Source organism: Ambystoma mexicanum, chromosome 5q (genome assembly GCF_040938575.1).
Source record: "Ambystoma mexicanum isolate Mex_15411 chromosome 5q, UKY_AmexF1_1, whole genome shotgun sequence".
NCBI classification, from domain to species: Eukaryota; Metazoa; Chordata; class Amphibia; order Caudata; family Ambystomatidae; genus Ambystoma; species Ambystoma mexicanum.
In genome coordinates this window covers 472,836,038-472,857,802 of record NC_090933.1, presented here as the reverse complement: position 1 = coordinate 472,857,802, position 21,765 = coordinate 472,836,038, and positions in this window count along the sequence as shown.

The window sequence follows — 21,765 nt, the reverse complement described above, 5'->3', positions numbered from 1 at the left end:
CATTCCAAATGAGTACCTATTTATACCATAGATACCATTGGACTAGAAGGAATGGACAATAGTGCCACTAGAACTAGAGGCAGTAATAGTGGGGGATGACTGGATAGCAGTGCATGGGACACACAACACAGGGCGACAATGGCAAGCAGTGATCACTGTGGCAGAGGTTACAGGTTAACTAGTGACAGATGAAGAACTATTCAAAGACAACAGATCAGACCATGAAATGGTGTTCGAAATGAGCATCACATATTGGGTGAGGATACATTACAGAGAGGTACCACAGAGAATGGCGATGCCGATATTAAGGAAACCATGGACAGTAAGGTATCCATCGTGAAAACCATATCAACAAATGAAACAAAATGAAGATCGTCTGAGTGCAGTCCCTGAAGAAACCGAAAAGTTCTTAATTGAAGATGAATGATGACATCATGAGAACCCAGATCGACTCACATATAGAAGAATTGACGACCAGAGAATGACGTGAAGAGACGAAACTCCATGAACAAGGGACATGGTGAATCCAAGGTGAAAGGACAATGTCAAATATGAGAAGCTTAAGCTGTAAGCATAATGAAGACATTCAACCAGTTTACGCATGTACATATGCTCGGAACCTGCAATAAAGTTAAGAAAATCGTGCAGCTTGCTATACCTAGTAGAAAGCACATTATATAAGTATACTTCCACTTTGCACAAGAAGCAGAATTAACCAAAGGTTACTAAAGGCTACATGAGGAGAGCTTCATATTTAGCAAAATCGAGACGAAGCGGCAGAAACGAAACTCAGCAGAGACAATTTGTGCCAGAAAAGCCAATGTCTTATCTGTAGAATAGACAAACAGTAGCTATAATTAATTGAAGCTAAGAACAGAATATCCTGCTTCAGAAAGGTTAAGATAAGAAACTGAAGGCAGGTGGTGGGTGAAACGAAAATCAAATACACACATTATATGAATAAGAGGCAAATTCACGGTGTCTGAATCACGTGACCAGCCGAGCAAGGAGAAGTGGGACCTTCACACCTACGCATGGCAGCAGGCCAGGCGAAGATATCAGAACTTTTCCAGACAGGAGATGCAGTCTCGAGGCTAACCACAGTGAAATAATTGACACATGGCCATTAAAATGATGATTGATTGTAACAGTAATTGGAGGAAGGCTGGGGGGAACTAGAGGGCACCCTGCACCTTGCCGACCATTCTGCATGCTGCTAAGCAAAGTGGAAAAGTATGAGTGGGTTTGGTGCCAACCAAATAATTGTGGACCAAGTAATCTAGGGTCCTATAGTTAGTAGAACTAATGGGATGTTGTACTTTCAGTGACATCTACAGTAGGCATTTTGAAGGTAGGACTTAGATGTCCCACCCGACAGTGTTTATGCAATCCCCTTACTCTGTTACCATATACAGATATAGTACCTATATTAAAGTTACCTTTCCTGAACCAATAGAATTGCATGCCAACTTTTAAGCTTTAAACATCAATGATAATGAGTTTTCAGTATAAATGTTATGTTTTTTATGAAGTTCGTCAGAGTTGTGAAGAGATAGAGAAGATCACGCATCCGCTGATATTCATGAGACTCCCTGTATTTTTGTACTGTCATTAAACGTACTCCCTTTGCCAAACTGTCAAGTTGTCATTATTGATTTGGTGTTGGAGTTTTAATCTGCACCCCCATCCATCTCAAGGGTGCTGCTATCTTGTCTTAACGTGCTTCTGTGCAAACCCCGACTCTATGGGCCGGTTGAGGGTCCCGGAATACACTTGGTAGCAGAGATCGGATGGTTTTCGATTATCGATTAGAAAAGACACCCATTGACCGTCGACATAAAGTAACTCTAGGTCCGCAGTAATATCAAAAGTTATTTGCCATCCAGCTCAGTAGACCGTGAAGCTCCCCATAGACAGTGGTTAGAGTGAAAAATAGAATCTGCAGACAGAGGTCTGAAGGGACCTGTGTTTCCCCATATAACCCCTTCCCACTCCTATGGGCAGCTGAGCAGGCGAACGGCAGGAGAGGCAGGCGGTGTCAAAGGCGGTGATCCCGATCATCCATTGAGGAAACATGAGAACGGTGAGCAAAAAAGACTAAATGCTTTGGCAAAAAGTACATGCCTTAGAACAAGTAAGGTAACAAAATAAAGTCAGAAATAGAGCTGGATATATATATATATATATCAGAAAAGGGGGTGAGGGGCCCACTCTGGTTCCCAGCTAGGTGTACCTTTCCACAGTCCAGTTGATCTTCTCCTCCTAGCGCGCTTTCTTGCTTCTTGCAAACACCAACACTGTGGCTCTCCTTAGTAGGGGCATGTGTCACCCCGGTGCCGCCACCTCTGGAGCCGGGACTCCCAAAAAACATTTGACAGAAAAGGGGGAAACACCAACAGTGTGGCTCTCCTTAGTAGGGGCATGTGTCACCCCGGTGCCGCCACCTCTGGAGCCCAGGACTCCCAAAAAACATTTGACAGAAAAGGGGGTGAGGGGCGCACTCTGGTTCTGTTGGTTTTTTCCCCCCTCCCCCCAACTGGGGTTTTACACTTTGTAATTGGAGGGTGAGTTGGTGCCTGGCTACTTGAATGACTACAGCAACCAGAATTCCCTGAGGCCATCACTGGTAGTAACCATCAACACCTGAACAAACACCTGAACAGACTGCCTCCCTGATGATTGCAAGAGGCAAGAAAGCACGCTAGGAGGAGAAGATCAACTGGACTGTGGAAAGGTACACCTAGCTGGGAACCAGAGTGCGCCCCTCACCCCCTTTTCTGTCAAATGTTTTTTGGGAGTCCCGGGCTCCAGAGGTGGCGGCACCGGGGTGACACATGCCCCTACTAAGGAGAGACACACTGTTGGTTTTTCCCCCCTCCCCGCAACTGGGGTTTTACACTTTGTAATTGGAGGGTGAGTTGGTTCCCGGCTTCTTGAATGACTACAGCAACCAGAATTCCCTGAGGCCATCACTGGTAGTAACCATCAACACCTGAACAAACACCTGAACAGACTGCCTTCCTGATGATTGCAAGAGGCAAGAAAGCGCTAGGAGGAGAAAATCAACTGGACTGTGTAAAGGTACACCTAGCTTTGAACCATGATGCGCCCCTCACCTCCTTTTCTGTCAAATGTTTTTTGGGAGTCCCGGCTCCAGAGGAGGCTGCCATTTGTGTGTGAAAACAGGTAAAATTCCTCTGCATAATTGGGAATCCCTAAAACTGGTGCAGTGCAAATTGCTCTCTTGAGTTCAGCAAATCCTTCCTCCATGGTCTCAGACCATTCAATCTTTTCTTTTGTCACTTGTGCCTTCTTTAGGGCCTGTAGCAAAGGCTTGGTGTAGGAGCTGTAGTCGAAGACCCATGCTCTGAAATAATTGCAAAGGCCTAAAAAGCTCTGCATCTGCTCTATGGTGTGCGGCTTAGCCATCTTCAGTATGGCTTCAGTCCTTTCTGGGTTAACCCTTTTCCCGTCATGTGAGATCAGCTGGCCTATGTATAGCACTTCTTGTTCACAATATTGTAACTTCTCTTTGTCAACCTTATATCCTTTTTCAGCCAATATGGTTAATAGCTGAACAGAACTGTGTCTGCATCTCTCTTCTGTCGTGCTGCAAATTAAGATGTCATCCACATATTGTAAGACAACACTTTCTAATGCAATATTGCTTAAGTCCATCTGCAGTACTCTGTTGAAAATAGAAGGAGACTCACAGTACCCCTGGGACATCCTTGTGCTTTTCAGATGCATTTGTCTGAACTTAAATGATGTCAGATCTTGCAAGTCTCAGTGCAATGGGATTGAGAAAAAGGTATTTTTCAAGGCAATCACCATAAAATATGTTGCTTCAACAAGTATATTACACAGAATTGTAGCCGGGTTAGGGACCAAAGGGAACTCGGCCTCAACAATATCATTTATTGGGCGTATATCTTGAATTAAACGCCAAGACCCTCCCTTTGATTTTTTGATAGGGTAAACTGCAGTATTGCATGATGACTCTGACGTCTCTAAGATGCCTTGTTCCATCATAGCTGAAATTGTCTTGAAAATTCACTCATCTACCTCCCTGGATATTGTCGTGGTTTTGGAATAATTGCTCCTGGCTTCAGTTTAATTTTCACTTCTTCGACTCCTTTCAATAAGCCTACGTCATAGGGGCCTGTGGTCCACACTGAGACAGTCACCTGGGCCATGTCATCTGGGCTTCTGCTTATGAAGTAATCAAATCGAATCTATTGATTAAAATAGTCCGATGCAAAATAGTGAAACCAGCTATGTTCACAGAAGAACCAGTCACTGAAGGAGAGCCAATGCATGACTGTGAGAATTATGAAGAATTATATGATGAAATTCACAGAGTAAAAGAAAATGCATTGGCAGAAGGAGAAATTGTCTTCATTGACGGTTCTTCGAGAATCGATCAAAGCGATGGAAAAAGATATACAGTTGCTGCTGTAATGAAACTCACAGCAAATGGAGGATTTCGAGTGCTTCTTAGCGCACAATTACCATCTCATTATTCAGCACAGGCTGCAGAATTATTAGCACTGATACTCGCTATTGAGAGTCACGCAAACCAGGAAGTAACGGTATACAGTGACTCCGTCTATGTGACATCAACAGTACCCGCAGGATTAGTGCGCTGGAAAAGGAGGGGCTACCTCCGAGTGGATGGCACACCAGTACAGCACGCAGCCCTATTGGATAGGCGGATTTTATCTCACGTGGAAATCAAGCAGCAGACACAGATGCCAAGAGTATGGCATCCAAAAGCGAGAAGATCATGGATGTGGAAGTCGCAAATGTAAATGAAAAAATGATTGTCGCACAGAGTGAACCTGAGAGCTACAATAATATGGGACAAACACAGTTAATGGAACTCTAAGGGGAGGCACCACAGGAGGATAAAAACCTCTGGAAGGGGCAAGGTTTCTTTAAACCCCTCTGAAAGCTTGTGGCAACAAGAAAGCACTGCTAAACCAGTAATGCTGATAGCCCTGTTAAAAATAGCCCTGGAACAGTTGCACTATCCATCAATTATGACAAAAGAGAATCTAGCGGCAACACTCGCTGAAGACTGGTTCATACCAAATTTAGCAGAGCATGTTGCATTTTTTATGGTGAACTGTATAATTTGAAACAGTTCATGGCTGGGCACACAATATGAATAATTAGAGGTGTCATCCCAAGGCCCAATGGACCTTTTAAGCATTTACATGTTGATTACATCAATATGATTCAAGTATGTAACGGGTACAGGTATTTAATTGTTGTGGTGTGTCCACTCTCTAGATGGATAGAAGCAGGACCATGTACACACCCATACTCTACCTGTGCGGCCACATTTCTAGTGAGAGAGGTATTTCCCAGGTGGGGAGTATGTGAAGTCATGAGATCAGATAATGGGACTCGAGCAGATTAGCTTGTTGCTTGGTATAAAGCACAAGTTCTCATCGGTTTATCACCCGCAAGGTAACGGAATATGTGAGAAGCTCAACGGCTTATTAAAGGAGAGGATAGCCAAGTTGAAGCTTACTTTAAGAAAGGGATGGTTACACTGCATTCCTTTGGCACTGTATGCCACAGGAAGAAGAATTTACACTCCCCTGATACCCCAAGATAGAGCTAGATGTGATGCCCAGCCAACAAGAGAAATCTTAGGGTCTGAAATGCAAAATTACTTCAATTGCATGACATCTTGTCTTACTGTAATTTCAGGCCAGCTGCAGTGATGACGAAAAGGGTGCAGGGCAGCACGGAACACAGAAGGAGACACTAATGCAGACCCAGCTCAAGGATTACGTGTACCATCAATCTTCCCTAGAGACACCGTCCTGGTGAAGAATCAAATGCGGAAAATGTGGGATGAGCCAAGGTTTAATGGTCCCTTTACAGTGGAAGACTGCACTCCCTCAGCAGTGAAGCTGCAAGGAAGAAGAGCTTGGATCATTTTCTTGTGACATCAAACCATACATTGGAGAAGGCCCCCTCCCCGCACCCCACTGCAAAGAGACTATGGACGATGGGGAAGAACCACAGAACGTGCAGACGAGATCCATGATGAGGAAGAAGGATGCATGACAAGCAGCAAAAGAAAGGACAAAGAACTTTTGTGCAAAAGTTGTGGCATGATTTTGGACATTCCTCTAGGCAAAAAGGGGATAAGGACATAAAAAACGGACACTCTGTGCATCCTAGTGGCAGGGTGAAGAAGAAAATTGCACGTGTAAGCCACAACCTAGTCTGTTGACTTTGAACTTTGGACTGAGGCACACTGAAGCCTTGATTAGAAAAGAATATGCAAAATGTTGACCAACGACACATAAATTGGAAGAAAATACAATACACAGTATCCAGATTCTTTCCACACAGAGACTTTGTTCGGAATCACTTATGGTTGTCCACAGTAGCGAGTTCACCAAAGATGTGTTAACATATTTCGATCTATTGCTAAGATCACCAGTATCACTGACTTTCTTCAAGATCCTGAAAACAAAACGACTTTAACAAGGCTGCTTACTGTAATTGCCGAGCAGTTCCTCCTGCTTCCGGAATACAGTGTAGAAAAACCAAATGTCCCAAGTGGACATGTACTTTCGCCTAATTGAAGACTGTCCAGATCTTGTCAGAAGAACTGCAGATGTATTGACATTTCTTCGAGATCCAGCAAGTACAGAACTTTTAAGTATAATCCTAAACAGAATTATTATTCAAGTTGCTCTTCACGCACACCGAAATTGCAGAAACTGTTCACAGTGAGTGATGGCCAAACAGTCCCAAGCTCCAACAAGGGCAGGACAAATGTCCCTATCGCCAGAAGACAGCAGTTTGGCGAGCAACGTTTTCTTTCGCCTAATCGAGGATTTTCCAGAACTCGTGAGGAGAACTGTCATTGTTGACGTCCTCACATTCATCAGGGACCAAGCTAATTCTGCGCAGATGAGCATGCTTTTGCATGGTATCGTGATGCAAGTCGAACTTTCTGACCATCAGCAGAACTATCTGAGGAGATTTTAAACTTTCCGTCGAGGGACAGATCGAGAGAGTAGTGCAAGAGATTGTACTTTTTGTTACACTGACAAGGACACAGAATGTCTTCAGGAATGAAGCAAATCAGAGGCATAGATTGGGAACTCATATATTTTGAACATGCACAGTAAAGAGACTTGCTGAATTATTGCTTGATTTTGACACTTCCCATAGCCGAGCAAGAGTACTGTATCCAAAAATAATAGACAATCCATGGTTCAGACAAGGGGGACAATTGTTTTAGTACCCACAACTCACAAACAGAACCAGCAGAATCCAGAGATAATATTGTTTAAAAGTGTATTAAAAGTTAGCATCTTTCAACGGATGAACGAGATGGGGATCCAGAGCAGCAATCTCGTCCTCCCTCAGGAGGAGAGACATCCATACTTTTCTGGAAGTAAATGCTGTAGATTGACTTACAGGGGTATTAGGTACTTATGCATTATAATCATCATTGTTTTACTGTCACTGATGATTAGAACTGCATTTTTTTTGGTGCACAAAGCATCCCAAATCCAGTGCACCCACATAATGATGCACGCATGAAGCCTACGAAGGCACCCAGAACTTACATAGTCATTCCAGTCCCTAGGAGATTTGATGGTGGAGTGTGTGAACCCGAGATGGATGTGATTAGCAATGACACACACACACTTATGGTAACAAGCAAATCGAAAAGCCGGAGACAGGGTTGGCAGAGTATGAATGTAAAAAGTTTACTGACAACCACACACATGCAAACATTGAATGCACACATGCCAAGCCTAGCATCAATAACTGCAGAACCACAGGTCAAAGAAGAGGGGAAGGTTGGATGACCAACAATGAGAAACTCCATACGATTGGCAAAGTGAAGAGCCACAGGACAGAAGCAGATCTCATGAAGAGACAAAAGGAGATGGAGATGAATCCAACAGAAATAACACTAATGAACAATCCTGATACAACACTGATGGAAACTAAGGAAAGCCCAGAGGAAATATCACAAGTGCAACTGATAGCAGAATCTATATGGCCGTCATTAGCCAGAGCCAGGAAGAAACAAGAGGAAAAAGAAAGAATTACCAGACTTTTGCATACTCAATTAGTTCATATGAAGAGACCTGCACATGGATCAGGATACCTGAGAATACTCCAGCAAGAAGAAGCCATATGGATGCATTCAGTGATGTAGTTATAGCAAACTAAATGAAAACCCTAAGAATCAAAAGAAGCATACAAGGAGATGACAGCGAACTAAACGATTACTTGGACAGCACTGCACATTTGGGAAACAGCATCTGGTACCAACACATGAAAGAAGTTGGAAGACGAGGTTCAGAGTGGGAATGTTTTGTTTGTGCACTCCTACCGTACAGCATGGGGACGTCAAGATCTTCATAGCTGTCAAAATTGATGTAAAGACAGCACACTGTCTTTCATACGTAGCAATGTGCAAGACCAGAAGCCAGTTCATGGGTAGTGATGCCACATTGAAGCAACCAATCCAAATGAAGATGATTATGTCCAGGACATAAAGACAAGAAACAATGGAAAAAAACGAAAAACATTGTGATCAGATATAAGAAGACTGGAGTTAAAGGAGCAGAAATCAGAAGAGAAGCAAACCAGAAGCTAAATGTGCAAGGAAAAACTCCAGAAAAGGCTAGAAGTTGGAAAAACAGAGGCCAAATGCATATTTGGGGAACAGTGCTTTCTCCAGATGTTTGGGAGAAAGGAGTAGTGATCTGCAGAGCGTGGATGTCATAGGTCAATATGAGCCTACCATCAACATAGTGTGAAATGGACGCAAGCCATTGTGGCCAAAGCTTGCAAAACTGCTGACATGGTTCGAAGATAGAGGAGGACCCTTGTAGATAGTGCCGCTGGAAATCCCAAAATTCTGCTTCAGGAATAATGGCACTAGAAAGATGGGAGAAAATCAGAACTGTGGACAAGTTTTTGATGCTCCAGGAATGGTGCATGGAACTTCAGTAATTAAGGACCATTACTGGGCATGTGGATCCAAAGCATACTTCAGACTGCCAAAGAACTGGGGAGGTATATGCACAATAGTGAATGTCCACGTTCCAGCGTTGGTGATCCCGAAGAGTGACCTCAACATTGACAGTTTTCCGAAAGCAGATGCTCAACTGAGGAAGAAGAGATCTGTGGAACTGCTGACTTGAATGAAAAGAGAGAATTGCTTTTCTGCCAAATCAGAAGAAGCTTTTCACGCAATCCCATATGAACACAAGGTGTTCAGCCTCACCTCATGAGTGTTCATGACAATCTTCATGCCAAGATTTCAAGTTGGAGCAAATACTAAATGGTTGCAGATAACAAGATGGGAGTTACTGCAGACCATCAACACAACCATAAAGGGATTCAATGCACTCAAAGAGGAGTTAAGGCAGTCCGATTGATGACTCTCCAGAACAGATATGTACTTGACATGATCACAGCTATGGATGGAGGTGTTTGTGCAAAAATTCGAGAATCATGTTGCACATTTATACCATCCCACGATGGAGAAAATGGAACTCTAAAGGAGGCTATAGGTATGCGGATGAAACTACAGAATAAGATGATTAATGAAACTGACGAATTCAATGATGACAGCCGGTTTGGATCACTATTTTCATGGGTTCCACAGTGGATGGCACTATCTAACCATACTAGGAAGGAGGAGCTTGATGCTCATATTGGAGAAACATGGTTCTGTCCTATCTTGGTGGAACACATGGCCTAATTCATGACTAATTCGCTAGTGTGTAAACAATACACTGCAGGTCACTAATTGAGATAGCAAAAGAAATAAGTAGAAATAATAATTAAAAAAGCTTTTCATATGAAAAGAACATTTTTCATTTACGTATTGAATAAATTTACGAAATTACTTAAGGTGACTACACCATTCCATAGAATTATAGAAACAGTTAATTACTTACATGTGACAACTTTTGTGATGTGTTTGAGTGAAAAACACCAAGAATGTCTCTTACACTTGTAAATGAAACTATTTTGACTGGAACTTTAGAAAGTTTAGAGTCTACACTACAAATGAGTGACCACAAAAGTGATGGGTGAAAGGTTTTAAATGAATCTGTACCACTGGCAATGCTCTGGGCAACCTTCCACACCACTGTTTTTTAGCCCGTCTGCGCCATTGCAAAAGGGGTCCAGCCATATGCAAATCAGTCAGGTACTGCTACCAATGGTAGTAGCCCAGCCCGAACTGCTAGGCGAGGGCCCCTCTGCACGGAAACACAAGCAACCCCAGACATGTTTCGGCCTTGTTGGGCCTCCTCAGTGAGGTGCAGCTTGGTTCCCTATGGCGCAGCGAGCAAGGGACCCACGTCTGGGCATACCCTCTCTCACATAGTGAGACAAACAGTGACCACAAAAGTGATGGGGGTGGGACCAAGCCTGATTTGCATATGGTTTTTCCCCTTTTGTAATGGCTTGGCAGGCGAAGAACGATGGTCTGGAGGGTTGCCCAGAGCAATGCCAGAGGTCAAGATTTATTCTAAACCTTCCAGCCATCAACTCTTTTGTTTTGCTATTGTCACCCCGAGTGGGAAGGGTATGCCCAGACGTGGGCCCCTTCCCTGCTGGGCCTAGAGACCCAAGCTACTCCTCACTGATGACGCCCAACAAGGCTGAAACATGTCTGGGGATGCTTGTGGTCTCGTGCAAAAGGGATGTGACCTAGCAGTTCGGGCTGGACTACCCCTTTGGGGGTGGGACCAAGCCTGATTTGCATATGGTTTTTCCCCTTTTGTAATGGCTTGGCAGGCGAAGAACGATGGTCTGGAGGGTTGCCCAGAGCAATGCCAGAGGTCAAGATTTATTCTAAACCTTCCAGCCATCAACTCTTTTGTTTTGCTATTGTCACCCCGAGTGGGAAGGGTATGCCCAGACGTGGGCCCCTTGCCTGCTGGTCCTAGAGACCCAAGCTACTCCTCACTGATGACGCCCAACAAGGCTGAAACATGTCTGGGGATGCTTGTGGTCTCGTGCAAAAGGGATGTGACCTAGCAGTTCGGGCTGGACTACCCCTTTGGGGGTGGGACCAAGCCTGATTTGCATATGGTTTTTCCTCTTTTGTAATGGCTTGGCAGGCGAAGAACGATGGTCTGGAGGGTTGCCCAGAGCAATGCCAGAGGTCAAGATTTATTCTAAACCTTCCAGCCATCAACTCTTTTGTTTTGATATTGTCACCCCGAGTGGGAAGGGTATGCCCAGACGTGGGCCCCTTGCCTGCTGGGCCTAGAGACCCAAGCTACTCCTCACTGGTGACGCCCAACAAGGCTGAAACATGTCTGGGGATGCTTGTGGTCTCGTGCAAAAGGGATGTGACCTAGCAGTTCGGGCTGGACTACCCCTTTGGGGGTGGGACCGAGCCTGATTTGCATATGGTTTTTCCCCTTTTGTAATGGCTTGGCAGGCGAAGAACGATGGTCTGGAGGGTTGCCCAGAGCAATGCCAGAGGTCAAGCTTTATTCTAAACCTTCCAGCCATCAACTCTTTTGTTTTGCTATTGTCACCCAGAGTGGGAAGGGTATGCCCAGACGTGGGCCCCTTGCCTGCTGGGCCTAGAGACCCAAGCTACTCCTCACTGATGACGTCCAACAAGGCAGAAACATGTCTGGGGATGCTTGTGGTCTCGTGCAAAAGGGATGTGACCTAGCAGTTCGGGCTGGACTACCCCTTTGGGGGTGGGACCAAGCCTGATTTGCATATGGTTTTTCCCCTTTTGTAATGGCTTGGCAGGCGAAGAACGATGGTCTGGAGGGTTGCCCAGAGCAATGCCAGAGGTCAAGATTTATTCTAAACCTTCCAGCCATCAACTCTTTTGTTTTGCTATTGTCACCCCGAGTGGGAAGGGTATGCCCAGACGTGGGCCCCTTGCCTGCTGGGCCTAGAGACCCAAGCTACTCCTCACTGATGACGCCCAACAAGGCTGAAACATGTCTGGGGATGCTTGTGGTCTCGTGCAAAAGGGATGTGACCTAGCAGTTCGGGCTGGACTACCCCTTTGGGGGTGGGACCAAGCCTGATTTGCATATGGTTTTTCCCCTTTTGTAATGGCTTGGCAGGCGAAGAACGATGGTCTGGAGGGTTGCCCAGAGCAATGCCAGAGGTCAAGATTTATTCTAAACCTTCCAGCCATCAACTCTTTTGTTTTACACTACAAATGATAAATATAATGCATTTAAAAGATTAAGTGCATGAAGATTAAACACTTACAGGAAGTGGAAATGATTATCCTATGATTCAAAGGATCTGATTGTTCAACAGTATAAAAAATATATTGCAATGTTTCACTTTACTGAAAGAACTGACATTGTTTGCATATCTTGTCGATGTGCTTTGTATAAGTCTCAATTGCAACTAGTTTACAGTGAGGAGAACATTAAATAGAGTGTAGAAGATGTTTGGAAATAACTTATCTGTTTGATTGTAGAAGAACTATTTGACACAAGTGAGGCATTTTATGTTTGCAGACACTGGCCCTCATTACGACCCTGGCGGAAAGTGACTGACCGGACCGCCACAGCGTAAATAGCGTTTCCGCCATTGCACGAAGGAGCAAAGTGCGGCCCATTCCGACCCATCGGGCACGAGCACCACGGCATGGCGGAAGTGCAAAGTCCGCGATGGCGGAAATGACCCCAAAACGGCCCACACCGCCGCCGTACGGCGCCCTAGGTGCAATACCGCCACCCATTTTAGCGGACACCGCAGTGAGCGCCAACCGGAAAGTACGGTGACCGTAAATATACGGAAACGGAAGTAAAAACATGGGCCCGGAACGGGAAACATCCCGCCGTACACCTATAAAACCACAAAATCCACACAACCACTAAAAACACTACCCCGAGACACACCCCAACCCGTCATCCACCCTAGCGAAACCAAGAAAAATGGGAAAAGTAGCGAAGAAAGCGTGCGACCGCAAGCGGCAGGTCCACTTCTCCCGTGAGGAACTCACCGTGCTAACAGAGACCCTCCAGGAGAATGCTGCCGTCGTCTTCTCGACGCAAATGACCAGGACGGCACTTGCGAACAAGAAGGCCATATGGGCCCTGGTGGCACAGCGTGTAAGTGCGGTGGGGACCGCACCCCGCAACCCACAGCAATGCAGAAAGCGATGGGACGACCTGCGGATACGCGTCCGTAGCATACTTTCTGCCAACCGCAACATTGCCACAGCCACCGGGGGAGGATCGGAATCACCCATCAAGTTGACCCCCTGGGAAGAAATCTGTGCCTCCACCATTGGAATGGAGAGCATAGAGGGAGTCGGAGGGATGGAGAAAGGAGAGCAGACATCCGAAGAATCAGGTAGGTTGCCCAAATAAAACAATGCTAAATCCACAATTTCCAATCATGTGAAGTACCATGTGTCCCCATAGTGCAACAGAAACACATGTCCAGGAGAACGTCCACACACATTGGCCTGATAGCGCACTTTAAAACTCACAATAAATACATAAATAATTAAAAACCCCTAAAACACCCACTACACGTGCAGCAGGCACACCCTAACTGCAGGCTGCCAAACAACTGCACCCTCACTCCACACACAAATGAATGCACCTCCAAGGCCCCGACCCAAATCACCCTCAGGTACCACCCCAATGCATGTGATACAATGCCATTCCAATTCCCACAGACCCATTAATAACCCTCGCCCTCCTTTACTCCACCACAGGGTCCGATCCAAACGACGAGCATCAGGACACCCCTACCAGCACACCTGCAAAGAGGGCCAAGACCAACGGCCAAAGACCCTCCACCTCAGCTGCACGGATCAAGACACGGCAGCAGCACAAATCAGGTGGCAGCACAGAGGAGGGAACATCAACAGGCACCCCAGCAGCCAGCATGCCCACAACACCACCACCACAGGTCCCCCCAATGGATGCCACAGAAGGCACTGCCTCTGGTGGCAGCAGCACCATAGGTGACACCCCATTGATGGCAGCATGCTCCGACACAGAAAACGGGGATGTCGAAGTCAGATCCATCCATGACCTGTCCCAATCCCCCTGTCTGTCCCATCCCGTACACCATGAGGATACCACGCAGGGGCACCCACAAGACGACGACTGGCCATCCCCCACAAGCCCTGTGGCAAGGCAACATGAGGTCACCAGCCCCTCTGTGACACCACCGCAAATGGCCATGGCCCAGCAGAGGCAACAGTCCCTCGACCAGTTAATCGTGCAACGGCAGCAACTGGCCACGCTCCTCAAGGACCATGCCGATGAATGTGGGGGCACTAAGGCAGACATAGAAACATCAACTGAGACACTTAGGGCAGAAATGGAGAGAAGTACAGAGACACTAAGGGCACAAATGGAGAGTAGCACCGAGAGCCTGAGAGTACAAATGGAGAGTAGCACCGAGAGCCTGAGAGTCCAAATGGAGAGTAGCACCGAGAGCCTGAGAGTCCAAATGGAGAGAAGCACCGAGAGCCTGAGGGGGGAACTGCATGCGACGTCCAAAGACGTATGTGCCGAACTTGCCGCAGTGCGCCGTGTGCTCACTGAGCTCTCACAAACCCTTAGGGACATGCATGGACGTGAGCAGGCAGAGACATCATCCGTTGCAAGTTCCGTCCAGGGCAGCCCCCAACGTAGATCTGGGAGGAACCTGCGCTCCACAGGCAGGGGTGCCCCTGATACCCGCAGAGGGGGCTTGCAATAGCGACTGCCCACTGACAATGAGCATCTTTGGACACTGGTGTTCGGGGGGGAGGTAGGAGGGTGGAGGGGGTGTGTTGGGCTCACTTGGGTGGCGGGTCGATAGGGTGTTCAACATGATATCACATATGCCATAAACAATGCACGATCAACCAATGAGATGTGTGGACAATGATCTTTGTGTACTAGGCCATCATAGGCGTACAGTCCATATTGTGCATGTACCAGACACACACAGTGCCACGAGTACCGTGTCCATGTATCAGCCACCAGGCGTGAGTGCTAGAAGCATGCATCAATGAGATGCTGACGAATGTCACGGCCCTCCGGTGCCTCGCAGACTCCTTGAGGTGCTGCCACATCCCCACCCTCATCATGACCATCTTCAGGTGCTTGCAGTTCTGCGTCAGGGGGCATGGGCACATTTCTACGTACGCACATGTTGTGGAGCATGACACATGCCATGACCATCTTTGCAACCTTCTCATGGCGGTACAGGAGTGCCCCGCCAGACCTGCTGAGGCAGCGGAAACGAGTCTTCAGTAGGCCGAATGCCTGTTCAATGACTACACGGGTACGTGAGTGGGCATGGTTGTAGTCCTCCTCATGCTGGTCCCGTGAGTTCCGGACTGGTGTGAGGAGCCATCTCTTCAGTGGATATCCAGCATCACCTGTATGTGGACGATAAACGTATGATGTGGAATGCCATTGCTACGTACGCACACCCCCCCCCCTTCCTGCCAGGTCATTGCCGAATCACATACCCCACATCATCATGCATGAAATGAGACTCACCGAGTAGCCAGGATCTGTTCCCTGCGTGTCGCTCCATGTAGCGTGGTAGTGTAGAGTTCCTCAAGACCATAGAATCATGGGTTGATCCAGGGAATCGGGCACAACAATGTGTAATGATCCTGTTGGAGTCACACACCATTTGTACATTCAGGGAATGGAATTGTTTTCGGTTGCGGTACTGGGCCTCCATGGCATGTGGGACGACCAATTCCACATGGGTGCAGTCGATGGCACCAATGCAACCCGGTATGCCGGCAAGTGCATGGAATCCCACTTTTGTGTTGGTAATTTCCTGCTCCGAGCGTGGTAGAGAGATGTAGTCGTCTGCGTGCTTCAGGAGGGCATCGAGCACTTGCAATAGTGTCCGTGAGAACAGTGGCTGAGAAATGCCATGCAACTGTCCGACTGTGTGCTGGTAGGTGCCTGTGGCCAGGAAGTGGAGTACAGACACCACCTTCAGTAGGGGTGGGATGGCGGTTGGGCTATCTATCATGCTGACAAGGTCAGCCTGTGTCATGTCCACAATGGCGGCTATGGTGTCCCGGTCCAAACGGTAGAGGGTGTGGATCTGCTCATCAGTGAGGTTGAACGGATGTGCTCGGAGGCGTGGGATTGCGGGCTGCCTGCGTGGTGGTAGTGGCTGTGCTGGCGGCCCTTGCTGGCCCTGCCTTGCCCTCCTCCTCCTCCTGCGTCTCCTCCGTGCGGCCGGTTGTAGTTGGTGTTCGTCTTCTTCTTGGAGTTGGAGTACTTGCAGTGCTATCAGGTCCCCCAGGGCCAACATCGCGAGTCCTGCCGGTAGCATTTCGGAGTGGGTGTGGTTGTGGGAGGAGACTGGGTGTGCAATTTATGTGTTTTCAGGCTGTATGGCCTCCACCTGTGGTGATTCATTCCACCTGTGCAAGCTGCTCTCCCCTTTGGCCGAGCACGTCCCGCACACAACGCTGCAATTCGAGTAATGGCATCTTGCTATTGCAATCATGTATTTGTACCCGATGGCCGCGTAACATTGGTTGATATGTACATTCGGCTATGGTCCCATTGTTTCACATACAATCTTTGCAGTCGCGAACAGACTTGTGAAGGGTCAGTGGAACGTAGTACTCGAGTAACGGTGGGCCCTCATGCATCACTGTACCGAGTTGCACCGACGGGCGGGGCGTCCCATTTGTGGGTGAAGGCAGTTGCCATTTTCACACACAGCCGCACTAGATGGATTAATTTGTGATTTCAAACGGCCACAGATGCCTTTTCGACGTGATGTTGCAAATGAGGAATTCGAAGGGCGGCGCTTTCGGTTTTCAGCTAGCGGCGAGGAGATGCCCACAGGTCTGACTGCAAATATAACGTTCTATTGTTCAATGTCCTTGAGACAGGGGCCATGGCGAGGATGCAATGATTGATATGAATAGTTTGGGATGCGCAATAGCGACGTGGGAGATGAGGCCGGACGTTCCCAAATACATGTTGCTTCACAACACTGGAATTACGGGCTGGGGCACTGTGGATTTTGCAGGCTGCATAACGCACAGACTCAATGGATATTTCTAATGTTATGTGAGTAAATATTCAGGCGTTTTTATACCGGGATGAGGGAATGATGAATGGATGCATGGGCAGATGATTTGATACAGAGTTTGCCATGTACAGGGCTTCTTGGAATCTGTCCGCCTCCCCTGCGCTATGTGATGCAGGGCTGCCATAGTGGGACCATCGTCTATCTGGCCTTGTTGAGCCCTCCCTGTCTCGACGCGCCTTCAGACACTTGTGTCCATGCACGTTAACATTCCCATCTGATGGATTCTGTTTTCACAGACGCATGCACAGGTACACTCGTTTGTGATGGTGTTTACACCTCGATATAGATAGTTATGAGTCGCAAGTGGTTTTGGGGTGGTGATGATCCTTTGGAGTGGGCTAGCATGCATATGGCTGTGGATTTAGTGTGATCATTGAAGTGAGTTGTTCGAATGTAGTTCTGATGGCCATTCTGTTCTTTTTCTTTTCTTTTGGTTGCCAGGTATCTCCTCCCCTTTTGCCACTGCCATCTGTATGCCACTCCTGCAGATGGCTTTTACTCCCGACACCTGCTGCTTCGTGTTAATCAGTGGAGCAGCATTACGATCTTATGGGACGATCGCCAATGGGCCACATGCCCTTACGCAGTACTAGTGGCTCGGAGCAACATTTCGGCCTTTCAGCTGGACTAGTGCCTCCCCATTGGGACGGCCCTGCGGTTCTGTGCGCTTCCATGTTGCCTTTTCGTACGTGAATGTGGCTCTGTGTACCATGATGGAACAGGGCGTCACACAAGTAGTAGCTGGTCATTTCTTGCGGATGCAGCCCACAATGGTGAAATGTGTTTTGGAGTTCATGGCCTAATGGCTGTATGGGCTTGGTGAATTTGTTGTGCATTAAATTTCTATTCTGATATGGGCCGTGTAGCGTTCTTCTTTGCAAGTGATGTGGCATATTCCTATTTGGGGAGCGATGTATTGTGAGGGGATCTGCATTGGGTTCCAGCTTCCGAGTTTAGTTGCGTGGTACTGTGCTGGGCGCGTTTGCCTACGAAGCCCAGTGAGGTCAGGGATGGGGGCTGCCAATATGACTGTTTGAATGTTGTCATGCTCAGGGGCGGGGGATTGGGTTTTGTGTAACAGATGCCGGTCAGCCAGGTGGACTGGTGGAATGATGTGATTTTCGGAATATTGCTGGTCACAGGTGCCTGTGTTTGCGTGCGTTTCTTGGTGGGGGACTGTGGTCATGTCCATTGGGATGGCTTCTGTATTCGTGCCATCTGTGCCCTGCAGCTCCCATTGGCCCCTCTTGTGATTCTTTTGTTCGTTGGCATGCATGGGTGACTTGTACATTTCACTGGTTGCATTGTGACTTCATTGCACCTACGGGGAGTTGTACTTTGTGGGCAGGGAGCGCTGTACAGGCACTCAGTGGGGCCGTTTACGGTTGATTCGCGATGCCGTACTTCTCGCCATGGCGGAATGGTACTTTCCGCCGTGCTTGATGGCGTTAGGTACATGTCCGCTAGGGTCGGAATTCGCGTACCGTTGCGCCATGGTGGTATTTACGGTTTGGCATGGCGCGCGCGCGCGTACTTGGTGCAGTTAGCGTTGGCGTTCACTACGGTGTCGCTAATGGCATCATATTTTGCGGTGACGGGTCATAGTCGCACCGAGCGCTATTCGATGGCGGTATTGCATTTCCGCCATCGTTTTTCGATTTCCGCCAGGGTCGTAATGAGGGCCACTGCCTGGGTTTTATAATCAAGCGTGTATTCCTCCAAGTGTCTTGAACGACATGATGGTGCCTGGTATCCCTGTTGTGCTTAAACAATGTAACATGTTTCAAGTGATTGCATTGCAAACTGTTCATCCTTTTCAAGTTATTGTTAGATTCAAAAACATAAAATTCAAACTTGCCTACCAAATCTTTAGTGCACCCCCTCTCACTAAGTCTGGAATGAAAAAGCACAAAAAAGACATCTTGCGTGCAAACCCTGGCCTACCCATCGCAGACACCTATGTCAGTGCCACATCCAGAGAGGGCTTCACGGATATCCTTTTCTCTGTCCCCTTTCCAAATCTTTGGACTCCTTATCTCATCTCTACTCTCCCCTTCCACTTCCTCTTCCATTACTGGTGGGTGCAAGTGGGAAATCCTCTTGGCTGGCTTCTCATCCTCATGCGGCATCGTTAATGTCTACCACACTGGCACTATCCTGGTTCAGGGTCCTCAGGCCAATGTCATTCTCTTTGACTGGATCCTGCTTTCACTCATTAACTACCTTCCGTCTGCTGATTCTCTCATTACCACTCTCACTGCCCCTCCTCCTCTGACCAGTGTACCATGACCATATACTCCTCCTCAGAAAAAAGTTGAAGGCAGAGACCACCTCAAACTAGAAACTCTTAATGCCTGCTCTGCCAACAAACAATCTGCTGACATCTGTCTCCTTCTTGAAGACACTGACCTTGGGTCTCTCACTCTCACCAAGACTTGGTTCTGTGCCAGTTCAATCACTGCTTTTGACTCCCTCCTCCCTGTCAGCTTCAAGATAATTTCCAAGCCTCAACCTCACTGTACTGGTGGTAGGGTTGTCTTAATCTATCCTGAGTGGGTTCTTTCTTCCATCGTACCCACCCAGATATATACTTCCTTTGAGCGTGAGGTCTGAAAGTTGGTCATCTCTCCCTCTGCCACCCTGACCATTACTACTATCTACCAGCCTCAAGGTGCTTCCAACCTTTTCCCTTCAAATGGGCTGATTTTCTGCTCCTCCTAACTTTCATCCACTTCCAACCTCCTCCTCTTGGGTGACTTCAACATCCAATTAGATGCCTCTGCCTCAGCATCCACTCTTTTCATTTACCTCTGTACCTCTCTCTCCCTCGGCATCCTCCCCTCCGGTCCAACCCAATCGGCTGGACACATCCTAGACACCATCATCCACTCTGACCTCTTGCTCACTCCACCTCTGGTCACCCCTCTCTCCTGGTCAGACCATGCTCTCATCTCCTCCCACCTGGGTCAAGCCGCTGCCTTTGCTTCTACTGCCATTCTCCCTGCCCTATCTCAGACTCCACCACAGACTCTGTTCTTAGCAATCTTCAATAAGCAATCACCAATACCCTTGACATCCTTGCCCCAGTCATGAGGATCTGCCTGAAACCTGACTCTAGGTGTAACACCTGGTATGAATCTGACCGTGCATCCCTGAAACAAAAGTGCAGAGCAGCGGAACTGAAGTGGCAAACCTCAGACTCACCCTCTGACAAACTGGCCTGCTACCTGCTCCAAAAGCAACACAGACTTACCATCCATGCCAGGAAAAGGGCCCACATTCAGGCATGGGTATCAGGTGCATCCAATAACACAACTCAAATTTTTAAAATCTGCAGGGAACTAGCCAACCCTTCAGCACTCCCATCCTCACTTCTTCACTTCCAGGCCCTCTGCAATGCACTGGCCACACACTTTGCCACCAAAACTCAGGACATCCTGAACACCCATGTTAGCCACCCACCGAACCCATCCCACACCCCCTTGTCTCCCTGGGCCACTCCCCCTCCTCACTTCGCCTTTTCCTCCTTCACCCCTGTCACACATGAAGATATTACCAAAGTTGTCTGCTCTATGAAGGCTTCATTCATCCAGAACCTTCAAGGACAACAGTGGCACTCTTTCCCCAACACTTGCTGATTTTTGCAGCCACTGTTTCTCCACTGGCTCTTCCCCTACTCCATCAAGCACTCCTTTGTGCACCCACTATTGAAAAAGACTTCAGCAGACCCTACCTGTCCTTCCAACTACTGCCCTATTTCAATCACCCACTTTCTGGGGAAACTGCTAGAGAAGCTGGCCTTGCCCCAACTCAACTCGCACACTGTACTGGTCAGTGCTCTCTAAGATCATCAATCTGGATTCCGGGTATCCAAAGGCATGGAAACTACACTCCTCAACACCCAGGAAGAACTGCTCGCATCCCAGGACTCCAACTTCCCAGCTGCTCTCATTCTATTTGATCTCCTTTCTGCCTTTGACAGTGTCAACTCTTGGTATCTCAGAATGGGTACTAGAATGGCTGACCTCTTTCCTAACTCACTGCTCTTCCTATGTCATCCTGGACACCTTTTCCTCTCCTACTTCCTTCTCCACCTGTGGTTTCCCCCTGGGATCTATCCTCTCCCCCTGGCTCTTTAACATCTACCTTAGTCAACTTGCATGCCTCATCTCCGTCTTCTCTCCCAACTTCCAGTGTTATGCAGTTGACACTCAACTCTTTTTCATACTTCCTGCTAACTCACTCGAACCTTCCTTCATCCCTGACTGCCTGTCTGCCATCCAGGCCTGGTGCTCTTCCAATGATCTCTGCCTCAATATGAGCAAAACTGAGATCCTTCCCATTGGGATCCCTGCTCCCTCCTTCTTCCCTTATCTTGGGCCTCCCACCTTGGGCTCTCCCCCTGCTCCTTCTTCTGAAGCCCTAAACCTCAGCATCATCTGTGACTCTTATTTATCCTTCCTGCCTCAAACGCAAGACATTGCCAAGAAGTCTCACTTCCAACTCTTCCTTCTCAAAGGAATTCTCCCATTTCTCACTTTCCCCCAGAAGCTCAATGTTTCCCAAACCCTGGTTCTCTCTAGGCTTGACTATTGCAGCCACCTCCTCCGCAATCTACCTTCTTCCACTCTGCGACCTCTTGAGTTAGAGTACCAAGACTTATCC